Source organism: Lissotriton helveticus, chromosome 2_1 (assembly GCF_964261635.1).
Source record: "Lissotriton helveticus chromosome 2_1, aLisHel1.1, whole genome shotgun sequence".
Lineage (NCBI taxonomy): Eukaryota > Metazoa > Chordata > Amphibia > Caudata > Salamandridae > Lissotriton > Lissotriton helveticus.
The window spans coordinates 603,671,469-603,687,138 of NC_136059.1; positions in this window are offsets into that span (position 1 = coordinate 603,671,469).

Here is a 15,670-nt window from a genome sequence, read left to right on the forward strand (position 1 = left end):
TCTTCAGAGCTACCACTTTGAGAGCTTTCTATGATTATCAAAGACCACTAAAATCACCATAAGGGTTACCTGGATTAGTGCAAGGTGCATCACTAAAATAAGTGTGCACAATATACCAAGCCAGCCTCCTACACTCCTTAAATTAGTTATAGTAAGAGATTCCAACTACATGTAAATGATCGCCGAGATCTCTGTTTGCAACTTTGGCTAATCTAATGACTTCTTCGGGCTTTAACAATTAATTAATTACACCCTGCAGGTCACTGTTTGGATTTAATGTTATCTTTTAGAGAAAAATTTAATCATTTGAAGGGATTGCTGTAGGAGAAATCATTCTGTTGGGAAGAACAAATCACTGTTTAATCCAGTTAAGCATTGGCCACCAGCAGAGGGTCCTAGACTAAAGCTACATTGCCTCAAATCAAATGTGATCAAATATTAATGCTAACTTAAGGGCCTATTCACAAAAGTAAATGTATACATGAGCAATTTTACAACTTTTGTCTATTTACAATTTCCGAGGGTAAAGTTACTTCAAACTGTAGACTTCTATATCAGCTCCCGCTGAAACCAGACGATGGAGCCAAATTTACAAGCTTCTACTTTAACATTTAGGTGAAGCTCCCTGCCACTATGGTGGTTGACCCCTATCTAAAAGAATAGGGAAAGTGATTGAAGTTTATTAATTATTTAAATAAATATAAATGTTTTTTAAATATGAATTTGAAATAAATTAAAATAATATTGGTTATGCTTTCATTCATAAAATAAAAAGGTAGAACACATTACTTCAAAATAAATGTTAAATAACTAAAGATATTAATGTATTATATTTATATTAACTTTTAAATAAAATAAAAACTGTACATAGCCAATTTATTTCAACTGATATTTAATACAAAGAATTGTGTTAAATGTAAATTAGGTTATACTTTTTAATAAACTTTTACAAATTAATGTTATTATTTAATACATTTGCTGTTAATATGTTTATGTTTAAACTAACAAAATATGTAAGACTAATCTGTATATATAGATGGAAAAAAGAAACAGAGAACTCTGGGTAGTTCCCAAGTTTAAGTGGAGAGCAGCTCCTGCATAGAGCACCCTACAACACCAGAGACACTAGATTTTCTCTCCTCAAATGTCTGCTTTTCTATAAAAAAAAAAAATGTGAGCATAGGATTAGCACAATGTCATCCACGCTGGGATAGAAAGGGACAATGTTTTTTGCCATTTCTACAGCAAAGACTTTAAGCATAGGATTAGCACTGTGCCATCGATGCTGAGCTGCAAATTGACAAAAGCCTTTTACCACTTCAGGCACAGTATTACACCTTTGGATTGGTAAATTACCCCCCACGCCAATCTGGAATTGATAAAAGCAACCCCTGACACATGTTACGCTATCATTATAACTCTTAAGAGAGGTTTAGCTTTGTCTAGACACAAGGGAGCACCCAGTATAAGTAAAAAATATACCCTATCAGGCATAGTGCTGCATAAATAATGCAAAAAAAGAAGCATAGAACTCTGGGTAGTTCCAAAGTTTAAGTGGAGAGCAGCTACTGTATAGAGCACCAGTGACACTCGACATTTGCTCACCTCAAATGTCTGCTTTTCGGTCAAAGCTTTTAAGCACAGAATTAGCACATTGCCATCCACGCCAAGATAGAAAGGGACAAAGTATTTTGGTCACAGATCCCCACCTCTTGTGTCTTTGGTGCCTAGAGTGCGACCACAACCTGAAGTATTGCTTTGACTACCGGGTCTCGGCTCCTAAAGCTTTGAGGGAGCAGTTCCTAAAGCTGCTTGCTGTCCGGCATCAGGCACCTCGGAGGTACCGTAATTACAAAATATATACCAGCGTCTGTAGAAAGAGAGAACTAAAAGAGAAGCTCCTTAACAATATTCCAAAATGTGTTCTGGTAAAGTGACATATAAATTTATATGTATGGATTCCCATCAATCACCAAGCCTGGTGATAAGCTTCATCATTTGGGTATCCTTTTTGATGGTATGACAATCAAGCTCTATATATATATATCAGAGCTCCCGAGTGTCAAAGGATATATTTAGCCTAGATGAGCAATATTTCGTATGTTGGAACAAGTATTATAGTGCAGTGCAAATAGTAAAGTGAAAAAGAATATAGAGTGCAAAAGGTATAAAATTGATGCGTGAACAAACTGTAAAATTTATTATTGTTAGTCACGATCAAAATTTAAAAACAAAACTCTAGGACCAGTTTTAACAAATAGCTGCCCTTAGCAGGAGTGGTCAACATGTTTCAGCACTTACAGGCCAAAGATAAAGCCATGTGCTTTTGTCAGGACCTCTAAAGAAAAAGCTACTGCTATTAACAATACTAAAAAGGATATAATATGAGTATAGCATCTCACAGCCCAGAAATCCTCATGATGTTCGTAAATTTCTGAAAGAAAAAATGACAAAACAACACACATTTGAAACTTGAAAAGGAGTTCTCTATTGATATGTGGCTCAGATATTGTGCCATCACATACATACCCACTCAAAGGGGCAACATTCCATCTTACCTTAATAGGATGGAGGACAATACCTCGCCCCACCTGGCAACAGCTCAGGATAAAGGAGGCACCGCTCTAAAAAGAAGAATGCACCAAACTAAAATTCTTGTGGTGTACTTTTCTTTAACATAAAATACAAAGACAAGTGTCCAAAGCGTGCAGTACAACAGATCTACCCAACTCCCACACACACATGTATGCTTCCATGAATTTGTACAATGCAGCCATCGAGGCTTGCCAAAGAGATGCAATATGGCATGCACAACTAAATAACACTCAACCAATGTGAGTAGCAAACAAAAGAATATAGCCATGTTTCCAGCAAACGATATTATATGCAGTTCACAGTCAGAACACGGGCTAAGTCATCTGCAACCGCATAACGTGTACGGATAAAGAGTTTAGCCCTGGTTTTCTCAGATCTTAGCCAAAGTTAATCCTGTCTCGCAACAATATAGACGGACCATCCAAGATATCGTCACATAACCAGTGCAGCATCGGATCCTCTTACCTTTCCGTCGGTACCTCTGACGGTCAATAGAGCCGTCGGGGGGTACCGAACGGGAGGCTTCAAACAGTTAAATATCCTTAGTTTGGTTCCTGTTGTGTCGAAATCACAAACAGGAAACCGAGTGACGTGATCTCGTGGGATTACGATGCGGACTACAAAATAGCTGGGAATTGTAGTTCCGCCGTTAATTGTGAACCTATGAAAGTGTAAACCTCTGATGCATCGAGTAGTTACTGTAAATTTCTCCAAATGTATATGAGTGAACACTGACGAATACAAAGTAAATAGTAACTAGATGTCTAATTATTGAGAGGAGGCCCAGAGGGAAACGTAATCTCGCGAGATTACGTATAGAACTACAAAGTAGATTGGAAAATGTAGTTCGGGGTGTCTCCGAGGGTAAAATAAACCAAATGTAAACAGAGGAGGTGACCAAGATACCAAGGAAACACGAGATGGCAAAGTGTAACATACTCACGAAGAGTCTAAAATTTTGTGAGTGTGCCCCGTCAAATGAGTCAAAGGTTACAAATTAAAAGTTAAAGTGCAGGCATCTAAGACCATCCAGTGATAGGCATGATGGTCAAAATTAGAGTCATAGCTTGCCTCATCACTAAATCCGTAATTGAAACGGGAAACCGGTTTAGGTAGGTGGCAACACATTGCAAAGCCCTATAGATACCTGTATACATGATTCAAAAGAGGTGAAGGGCGTTACAGAAAGATTGCCCTCGTGGCTCAACCTCCCAGTCTAAACACCAAATTAGTAGACCACGTAGGGAAACCCTCACGGGCAAGATGCTTACAGGGAGGACCAAGGGATCGAATCATTAAGTCCCAGTGTGTCGCTTTTTAATCTAAAGACCCATCGTTGTTCTCTAAGAAGTAAAAATTTAGAGATATCTGTGACATGTTGCGGAATGTAGGGTTGTTCTAAAACAGTCTACATCATGTCTTCCGGTTTGTGATTCATCTCTAAGAAATGGGCCGTTAATCTCTTGTTTCTTGCACCTCACCGTACTCATGTGTTCCATGATCCGCAACTTGACTTTGCGTGCCGTCATGCCCACATAGTTAAGTTTACAGGGACAGGAGATCAAGTAGACCACTCTTTCGCTGTTGCAATTTGTCATTTTCTTCTGTATCCAAGGGCGATCCGTTCCTATGTCTACTGTTTTGGATTTTTTTGTCATAGGACACGCCTTACAGGTACCACAAGGGAAATGCCCCTGTATGTTTGATGTACCCCAGATTGTATCTTGTGTCGCTGCTTCAATGGCACGCGGTCTGGTGTGTACTAATTTATCCCGCAAGTTACTGTTTCTTTTAAATGCAAACAGGGGGACAGGTAGAGAGTCACCATCAACATTGAGAATTTTCCAATTTTTCAGAATAGACTTTTTGACATCATTGGAGACTGTACTGTACGTGTTAACGAAAGTCAATCTTGGAGTCAAGGTCTGTTTCATATTGACTTCAAGAAGACTATCTCGATTGTTGTTGACAGCTCGTTTGGCCGCTTGTCTGACAACTTTTTTTGGATAGTCTCTGTCAATCAGATTAGATGAAAGAGTTTTGGCATGCTTTAGAAAGCCTTCTTTAGTTGAACAATTCCTTCGAATCCGAAGGAACTGTCCAAAGGGCAGATTGTCCCTAAGAGCTACCGGATGATGACTATTGTAGCTCAATAGGGAATTCCTTGCCATAGGTTTAGTGTAGAGTTCAGTTTCGAGGCCATCAGGTGAGGCAGTAATCAGAAGATCCAGAAAGGCCAGCTTGTGTTTGTCCATCTCTACTGTAAATTTCAAGTAGTTATTTCTGCTATTCAGCCACTCAAGAAACCTGTACACACTATTGATATCTCCTCTCCATATAACCAGAATATCGTCGATATAACGCATCCACAGGTGGATGGAATTACGACGAGGGTTATTGGGACTGAGGACATGTTCTTGCTCAAAAACGTGAACATAAAGATTAGCCATGCTTGGGGCAAAAATACTTCCCATACTCGTACCAGATGTTTGGAGGTAGATGGTATCCTCAAATTTAAAGAAATTTTCTTTCATGGCTATCTGAGCACACGCCATGATGAAATGAGGCGGTGTTATTGAGTCAAGATCACGTTCCGACAGTAGGGTGCTCACAGAGTCAAGGGTCTCATCTTGTGGAATCGAAGTGTAGAGGGACTCTACATCAAACGATACCAGAAGATCTGTCTCATAATCATATTCAATATCAGGAATAAGCCTGAGGACGTCTTTAGTATCCTGAAGGAAGGTAGGCATTTTCTTCACAATAGGATTCAAAAAGAAATCAACGAACGTCGAGAGAGGTTCTAATAATGAACCGATCCCTGATATGATCGGGCGTCCTAAAGGTGGACGGGTCGGCTTATGCACTTTGGGAAGGATGTAAAAATACGGCATGATAGGTTTGCTCGTATATAAAAACTTGGCTTCATGTGCTGTTATCCAGCCCTCACTTTCAGCCTCTTCCACAATGATGGATATGTCTCTTTTGATTCTTTCTGTGGGATCTTGTTTAAGAGGTCGGTAAGCACTCCTCATTCCTAACTGTTGTAGACACTCATTACGATAGACTTCTGTGTCAAGGAGGACAATCGCCCCACCTTTGTCCGCCGGTTTAATGGTGACAGTGGTATCGGACATGAGGCTAAGGAGTGCTAAATGTTCATCTTTGGTTAGGTTAGAGAATTTTTTACGTTCCTTCTGAAAGGTAAGGGTAAGGTCCCTATTAACTGCTTTTTCAAAAGTGAGTACTTTTTTTTTACCTCGGAGGTACCCTCAGAGGTCTCGTTCCTGGTCCTGGTATAGGTCGAGAGGAGGGTCCGAGCACCACTCTGGGGGCTCCAAGTCTTCATCCTCTCATTCGAAGTCCTCGAAGGGGTCAGGTAAGAGGCAACACAAGAAGCACAACTTCACCCCGTTGGTTACTCGATACGATGGAGAAGTCTTGACATTCGAGGCCTCGTTCTGCGTAACTTGTGCCAGGGGCGGCTCCGTGTTTCCCTCTCTTACCAGGACTGTGAGTGCCTCCTGCCCAATTAAGAGTTTTATGATGCCATGTGTGCCATTTTTGGCCAGCCTGACCGTGCTGGCGCACCTTTGGGTTTCGCAGGCTCAAAAATAGGAGTACCTTTGTGTTCCGTACCGGTGGCTCCAGCCCCGGCTTCCATGGCTCCTCAGGGTTCTGTTCCCAGATCCAGGCAAACGCCGGTTGCACATCCTATACCTTCCCCGAAGCCACGTCCAACGCTGAGACTCCCGAAGCCACCGTCGTCTACTGGCAATGCCAGCCCTATTCTTATCCTCAATGATATGGAGCCGGTCGGGCGTCTACCGACGCCGAGACCTGCGCCAACAGAGCCTTTGGGCTCCTCAGCCTTTTTTAGAAGGGCTAGAACTGGGGGAAGATTGGGCGATACAGGACCCCTTAGAAGTCCTGCATTATACAGAAGAAATGGACTGGTCTGAGGAACTGGGTGATGCCAGTGGCTTGGATATCTCCAGAGCCTGGCATGCTTTCCCCTCCTAATCGGGCTTCAGAGGAGGTAACTTCCTTCGTCACGGTGGTGTGTAGGGCTGCGGAGGTCCTGGACCTGCACCTTCCTACTGTGGCAGTCAAGACAAATGTCTTGACAGAGGTTCTCCAGCGTGGCGTCCCCACCACAGAACCCCTTCTGCCATTTAAGGAGGCTTGACTGATGTTCTTCTGCGGACCTGGTCCGAACCTAGCACAGGGGCTCCTGTGAATAGAACAATCTCTTGCTACCGCCCCCCTGTACCGGTTGACCCAGCTTTCCTCATCTCTCTCCCAACCCCGATAGTTTGGTGCTCCAAGCCTCTACATCCTGTGGCGCATTCCCTTCTGCACCCCTGGATAGGGAATCCAAAAGGCTGGATAGCTTTGGAAGGAAAATGTTTTCTTCCACCAGCCTAGCATTGCAGTCAGTAAACATTACATGCCTCTCGGGCCATTACTCCCATTCCCTGTGGGAGACAAGTTGTGCAAGGGCTGCCCTAAGTCCCAGAGGAGTCTTGGGCTGTCGTCTCCCAAGCTGTTGCAGCCTTGACACAACAGACTCTCTGGGTAGAACAATTTCCACAACGGTGACCGTTAGGCGTGACACCTGGTTGAGAACGTCTGGGTTCGCTGAGGATGCCCAAGCCAATCTGATGGACATGTCCTTTGATGGCGCTTGTCTCTTCGGAGATAGAGCAGACATGGCACTCGAGCGCTTCAAGGAGTCGCGGGCTATGGCCAAGTCCTTGGCCCTCTCTATGTCATCCAGTCTTGTGTCCGCCTTTTGTTTCTTTCGTGGCTATGGGAGGGTCTTCCAGCTGCACCAGCCCTATCCTAACCAGAGGACCGGACATGTTTCGCAGTCTCTGCGTGGCCGTGGGCGCAGCTCACTCCTACACCGTGGGTTGGGCCGCTGGAAGTCAGGTCAGGCCACAAACCCCCCTTGCTCCTCAACCTCCAAGCCCTCCTAGTCCGATCCTGTCAGATCATGGGTGTCCAGTTGGTGGCAGGATACGCCATCACCTCCACTGCTAGCTGGAAATCACCTTGGACAGGTGGGTCCTTCAGATAGTTCAAAGGAGCTACTCCCTCCCCTTCGAGACTACCCCTTCCTCAATGCCTTCTACATATGATCGACTGATGGAGGCTCACCTTGCTTTACTTTGAGAAGAAGTCAAGACTCTCTTGCCAAGGGAACTATAGAAAAAGTGTTCCAGTGCCAGAAGTAGGCTGTGGTTGTTACTCCCGCTACATTCTGGTCCCCAAAAAGGACGGAGGCCTTTGTCCTTTCCTTGACGTCAGAGCCCTCAACTACTTCCTCAAATTCGAGAAGTTCAAGATGCACACTCTGGCTTAGGTTCTGTCTGCCCTGGACCCTGGAGACTAGATGGTAGCACTGGACGTGCAGAATGCTAACTTTTATATTCCTGCCTGCCTGCACTTTGTCGCTACCTGCGGTTTACGATGGACCACAAGCACTTTCAGTTTTCTGTGCTCCCCTACGGCCTCACCAGCGCCCCTCTGCTATTCACCAAGGTGATGCGGTGGTCACAGCTCATATATGGAGATCAGGGGTTCCAGTCTTCACCTCGATGACTAGCTGTTGAAGGCGGGCTTGCCCCAGGAGGTCGTCTCCCACCTCCAAACCACAGAAAACCTGCATTCGCAGGGGTTCACTATCAACGTGCCTAAGTCACACCTGACTCCTTCCCAGGTGCTTCCTTTCATAGGAGCTATTCTGGACATGGTGCGGTTTCGGGACTATCATCCTGAATGACGAATGCAGGATATTCAGGGTACTATACCGATGTTTCAGCCTCTATCCTGGATTTCGGTGCGACTGACTCTGAGACTGCCGAGTCTCATGGTCTCCTGCATCCTGTTAGTGAATCATGCTAGATGGCACATGGTGGCTGTCCAGTGGTACTTGAAGTTCCAGTGGGTGCAGCATTGGGGAGATCTCACCAGCCTAGTCCAGATCTTAGAGGGAACTGTGCGAGATCTGCAGTGGTGGCTAACAAAACCCCAAATGGGTTACAGGCAAACCCCTCTTCCTTCCCCAACCAGATCTCACAGTGGTGACAGACACATCACTCCTGGGATCGGTCAGCCATCTGGGGGAGGTGGAGATCCGAGTACTCTGGTCTGTGGCGGAAACCGGGCTTCACATCAACCTGCTAGAGCTTCATTCAATCCGATTGGCACTGAAAGACTTCTCACCATCCCTCAAGGGAAGGCTGGTTGAGGTGTTCACGGGCAACACCCCTGCCATGTAGTTCTGCAATAAACTAGGCGGGATAAGGTTGTGAACCCTCTGTCAGGATGCCCTGCATCTCTGGACTTGGCTGGAACAACAGGGCATATCCCTGGTGGTTCAACAACTTGCCAGTTGCCTGAACGCCAGGGTGGACAAACTCAGCTATTGGTGCCCAGTGGATCACGAGTGGCATCTCTATCCAAAGGTGATGCAAGGACTCTTTCAGTGGTGGGGAGAGCCTTGGTTGGATCTGTTCGCCTCCATCAAGAATGCTCAATGTCCGCAGTTTTGCACCTTGGAGTTTCCAAGGCGGCTCTCGCACGGCGACAGTCTTCATCTCGGGTAGAACTCAGGCCTCCTTTGCGCCTTTCCGCCCCTTAGCACTCCTACCAAAAGTGTTCAAGAAGATCAGGAGCGACCGGGCACAAGTCCTTCTTGTAGCTCTGGACTGAGAATGGAGAGTTTGGTATCACATGCTTCTGCAAATGAGCATCGATCCTCCTATCAGACTGCCCCTTCGAGAGGATCTTCTATCGCCGCAGCAGGGCATGGTCCTCCATCTGAACCTGTCAACCCTCTACCTCATTGCAAGGAGATTGAGCAGCGACAGTTGACCACATTTGACCTTCATCTAGAAGAATGTAATGTTATTTTGGCAGCCAGGTATCCCTCTACTAAGCCGATATAGACCTGCCAATGTCAAACATTTTGTAAATATTGTACAGAACGGTGTATCGACCCTTTGTCTGCCCCCCTTTCTGACATTCTCCTTTTTATCCTGTCTGTTGCCCAGCAGGGCTCTGCTCTGGGCATTCTGAAGGGTTACCTTAAGGCCCTTTCTGCTTTTCTATGGTTGCCAGAGCAACCATCACTATTCAAGCCTCCTATTGTACATAGATTTCTGAATGGGCTTGTACATTTGTTTCCCCCTTCACCTTTCATCATGACCCATTGGAACCTTATCTAATGTGTGCATCATTCGAGCCGCTGCGCAATTGCCCACTCTGGCTGCTGACCATCAAGACAGCCTTTTTGGTGGCAATAACTTCTGCCAGGAGGGTGAGCGAGTTGCAGGCACTCTCTTATCAGCTTCCCTACCTCTCTGTCTTCCCAGAAAAAGCAGTGCTCTGCACTATGGCTTCTTTTGTTGCCCCAAGTAGTGACACTATTGCACCAAGTTCAATTTGTCACATTGCTCACCTTCTTTGCTCCTCTGCATCCTTCTAAGGAAGAAGAGTGTCTCCACTGTCTGGACCCAAAAAGAGCATTAACATTTTACCTTGACTGCACAAAGGAGTTCAGGGTGGACAACCAACTCTTTGTGTGGTACAACGGAGCAAAGAAGGGAGGTGCTGTACAGAAGAGGACCATCTCCCAATGGGTTATCCTCTTCATTAGGATCTGTTATGCTCTGACAAAGAAACAGCCTGCTGAAGGCCCAGGGTCATTCCACGAGGCCAAAGGTAGCCCCCACGCACTCCAGTGTGGTGTCCCAGTTCTTGACATCTGCCAAGCGGCTACATGGGCATCCCTGCACACGTTTGCCAAGCATTATTGCATGGACAATCCGGTCCATAGGAAGGGCCTCCTTGGCCGTTCAGTCCTACAGAACTTTCTGGTTTAAACTTTTCCGCAGTCCCTCCTCCGGGGATGGTATTGCTTGGGTATCTGTTCACAGGTAAGGAATTTGCGGCTTGATGTCTATCAGAAGGACAAGTTACTTACCTTCAGTAACTCCTTATCTGGTAGAGATATGATCTAGCAACAGATTCGTTACTGACCCACCTATCCTCCCTGCACTGTGGATCACTTCTTCATGTCAGTGCATTTCCCTTCAGGTCCTTAGTTGTTTAAACACACCATTGTCCGTCAACTTCATTGCTCCGTGCTTCTGGTTTGGAAAGTCGTGAAAAGTACTGACGTCAACACGTCGAGGTGGCACCTATGTTGACGGATGTCGTGATGACTGAGACGACGCTGACAGCGCCACCTACTGGTACGCAGGGGTAGTGATCAAGAAAATTCTCCCAGATCCAGTCTAACGCCTGGGAAGTTCACAGGTAAGGAATCTGCGTCTTGATCATGTCTCTACCAGATAAGTCATTACCGAAGGTAAGTAACTTGTCCGAACTGACAAGCAAGGGCCGAGCAAAATGGGGATCCGAAAACACATTTTTACCCATTCCTTTTTTTCAATAGGAACTTTAGACACAGCTGCAGCCCAAACTGCTAAAATGGATTTACATCAAATTTGGCAGAAAGCTAGATCTTGTCCCGAAAGAGTGCTTTTTATGACTTGGCATAAATCCGTTCAATGATTTTTGAGCATTTAAGGTTCAAAAAGGCTGTATATTTCATGCTGCTGGGGATCCGGGACGGAGCGAATCCCGGGAGGTGTCACGTTGGGTGTCACATGATTCCAAAGATCCATGGAACACCCCCAAGCACCCCTCAAAAAAACGGGGTTGTGTGCCTACGTGGGGGTTGAGTGACTGAGGGAATGTTAGATGCAAGGGGTGGCAGCAGGCTAGGCATTGCAGCCAGACCCATGCAGTACACAGATGAAGGACATGCTTGGCATGGGTTTGGCTGCCTAACAGTGTTGGCTGTAAGCCAGCCCCTGCATCCAACTACCAGCTCGGCACTAGCAGGGAGTTGGCCTTACATATGGTAACAAAATATTGCATTAAAAAAACTTGAAATAAAAGTAACTTTATAGTTAGATGAATATTTCGGTGACAAAGTAATGTTTCAAACTCAGAAAAGCACAGAAATTCACCAGCTATAGTTATCTCAAGTAGCTATAACGCGTCCCCTAAGGTAACTATAGCTCGCACTCTCTGCATGCACTGCTAATTACCCCAAATATTACAGCTGAATTCTCACTAACAGAGGCATTCATTGGGCAGTACCTAAAAATGACTCACTGCATTCATGATGGAATTGGGGGGGCCAACAGTGGTATTGGAAGAACAATGGTCTTATACTACATTTAGATCTAGGTCTCATAGATTGCTGTTGTTTCAAGCCTTTCTAATGTATGGTTTAACCACTATTTCTCCAGGCATGCCTTGTCAAATGCCAGATGAATCTGGAAGGCAGCTCGAAGCAGAAAATACTCAGCCGAGACTGGGCTTCCATACTGGAAACCCAAGATGGACACCCCAGGGAAGCAAAGGTGACATTCCTATACTTCAAAGTACTACATGACTGGAACGCCCGCAAATTACACTGGACACACTTCTTACCTCACTCCAACTGCTACCACTGTAATAGCCTAGGCTGTGACTTGTGCCATGTCCAGTAGCACTGCCCCAGGCAAGTCTTGGAAAAAGAAAATAAGTGTTTAGGATAAAGCTTCACACCTGCAAGAATAAGGCAAGCAGAGAGGTCTTCACCTCGAACTCTAAAGGGAATCTCTGCTCTCTAACTTTGTGAGCACCAATTTAAAAGTAATAGGAGATTCAGGAACGTCCTTATCTCATTTCACACCACCAGGTACCAAACAAACCATTACTTGAGTGCATCTGCAACATCACTCCATTTTCTCTACGCTTTGCACGAAGACTGCGGTTCTCAACCTCGAACATCTTGCCATCCTGGTATATGATGAACAGAAGGCTTCTTTAGACCATTGTTTCTCCACTTTCACTGTTAGGCTTTCCCTCCAAGCCTCTCTATCAGCAGTCTAATACGGACATAAGCCTTTCTCAAGCTGCCAAAAATCATGATAATGAAAAGAGAACATGCTGGCCAAACAAAATGTATTTCAACTGAGCCCTGCAGTTAGCCTAACTTTAATTAAGTATATAATGTGCACTTCGAATACATGGTTATATACGTACAGATATAACTTTAGGAAAAATTTAAAATGTGAGTAAAAGAGCACATGTTTACATATGCACATATAACATGAAGTGTAAGTGTAAAAACTGGAAATAAGGAATACCTTCTTACATGTTTAAACTAAACATTAGTGCACATGTGAATAAATCTCAAGTCTCTACAGTAAATACCTTTCTTTAACCCATTTAAATGTATCACAAATGTTGATAAAATTGTGAATAAGTGCATATAATGTCAAATATGCATACATAATTGCATTTCTGTGATGTGTAAGGATGGAGTCTATATTGCGCTGCTGCAATCCCCCTCTCACGGCCATGTTAGCCTTCACTATCAACATATGAATCTTATCAGATAAGAACAAATCAAAACCATGAGGATTTCAACATTTTCCGTTTAGAGTTTTCTAGGTACTTCATTTCAGCATAACATGTACACCGACTCTCCTCTTGTTCCACATCCTTTTTTTCCTTAGTCCCCTTCTTTCCTGCTGCACTTTTCTCTTCGCTTTTATATGCTTGTAACCCCTAAATATTCCAAACAAACATATTGCACAAAGGGTAATTATCACAAGTGGTCTCAAGATGGAACCAAATATTCCACTTCCAAGATTCCCAAACCAAATGCCTACTGCAGCAAATCTATTCCTAATTGCTTCCCAAGCACAGGTAGCTTTCAACTCCTATAAATTTTTCTTTAAGTCTGTGATGTTTTCAATGTAACTCTTCACCTCCTCACTCTTGTCAGGTATGTAGGTACCAAAAGACACACAGATGATGAACGGAATGCAGAGCACATCAAACATTTTCCCCAATCAAGAGAACTGGGTTACATCCATTGTTATTTTACCCACTACGCCACCCCAGTTTGGACCCAGCCATATGCAAATCAGTCTTGACCCTGCACCTCATGGTAACAGTCCAGCCTGAACTGCCAAGCCAGGTCCTTCCTGGACCGGAAACAAGCATCCTGGGACCGGTTTCGGGGCATTACCCATCATCAGCCAGGCTAACTTGAATCCAGTGGCACAGTGAACCCGGGAGCAGGGTCAAGACTGATTTGCATAGGGCTGAGTCTAAACTGGAATGGCATGGGGAGCAAGAAAACAATGGATTTAGGTCCAGATCTCTGTACTGGGGTGAATGTTTGACAGTGTTCAACATTCTATCCATCATTGTTCTTTTTGCATTTGTCACCCCGAGTGGGACGGGTATGCCCAGATGTGGGTCCCCTTCTCTCCGTGCTACTGGCTGATGAGGGGTGAAAGCCTGAAACCGGTCCTAGGATGCTTGTTTCCGGTCCATGGAGAACCTGGCTTGGCAGTTCGGGCTGGACTGTTCCCATAGGGAGCAGGGTCAAGACTGAGTTACATATGGCTGGGTTTAAACTGGAATGACATGGGGAGCAAAGAAACAATGGCTTTAGGCCCTAGTCTCTGTACTGGGCTTAATGTTTGACATTGTTCAACATTCTGTCCATCATTCTTCTTTTTGCAGGTATGTAGGTACAGCAGGGGAAACATCCTTTACAACGCAACTTTTACCACGCAGTGCTTTTACATCGCAACTTTTACAACGCAAACCATTACAACGCATTGCGCTGGGGGGCGCTCTAGGATAGGGAATAGATGTAATTTACTATTTAACACCTTCCCTAGTGTCCACGGGGGCTGGAGTTGGAATAGTAAATTAAACTATTAACTATCCAGCACCCCAAAGCGCTATGTGTTGTAATGGTATGCGTTGTAAAAACTGCGTTGTAAAAGAATGCGTGGTAAAAGCATGCGTTGTAACGTCATACATCCCCAGCAATGCTGAACCTTCAGCATCTTGCAGACTCTGCCCTCTTTCACAAGAAAACTGTCTAACGCAAGACGTGTTTGCATTACCATACACCTTATTGGTATTATCTCAGTGTCCACAGCTAACAATGAACTTGCAGTACTAGTAGATACCTTATCAGCTACGGTGGACAACTTTCTAGTATTTAAGATCATTCAAAACTACTCCTACAGAAGGAATCAATGTACCAACTGTTTCAGCACCATTACTGTTTCTTTTGGTTCTAACATATGAATTCAATGCAAGATCATCTACACGTTCCACATGATAAATCGGGGAAATCTTTTTCCAAGTAACATGCCATACCAACCTCGGGCAGTGTAAAATATGCGTGATTCCCCACAAACTCCGGGAATAGCAGGACTTTGTCATCCCATGAATAAAGGCCAATTCCTTTTGCATTCAAAAATGTGATCACAATCACACCTTCCCATGTTTTCAATGTGATTTGCAGATTTGAGTCTATGTATACATAACACATAACTTTCCCTTGTTCTTCCAATTTAAAGTTAGTGTAGGCATAACTCCTTACTATTGGTGCTTTAATTCAGCTGTAGCCCATTGGCTTCTATATTTTTGACCCCATCCTATTTTCCAACGGGCATCTATTGCTCTTCTCCTAACTTCTAAAGAATCTAAAAATTTCTTTTCAACATCGTTTAAGGAACAAGTCAAATTGTGCCTATGCACATGAGCAGTAAAGTTAGCCTTAGGGTGGCGATACAAATGTTTAAATGAAGGGTCTTCAGAAAGCACTAAATCATAATTTGAGAAATCATGCTAAAACGACCCTTTCCATATAAAAGGCTCATAGAGAGCCTACAAGTTACACCATATGTAGGAGGAATATGGTGGTAGGTAATTCCCTTTGCAGCTGATGCAGGTAACTTCGTGCAAATGCAGCAGTCCTTTGCATCCATCATGTCAATATATTTATAAACAAACTTAAAATAAGCATTCCAAGAGAAATCTCCTCTTGAGGAATCTACAGGTAATGTCTTGAAATCAAATGTATGCAAGCAGTAGGAATCTGGTAATGGGTAGTCGTAGATTTAATCTCCACTTAATTGTGAAGTGTGGGCTAATATAATCCTAGAAGCCATCCAATAAGTCCTACAGT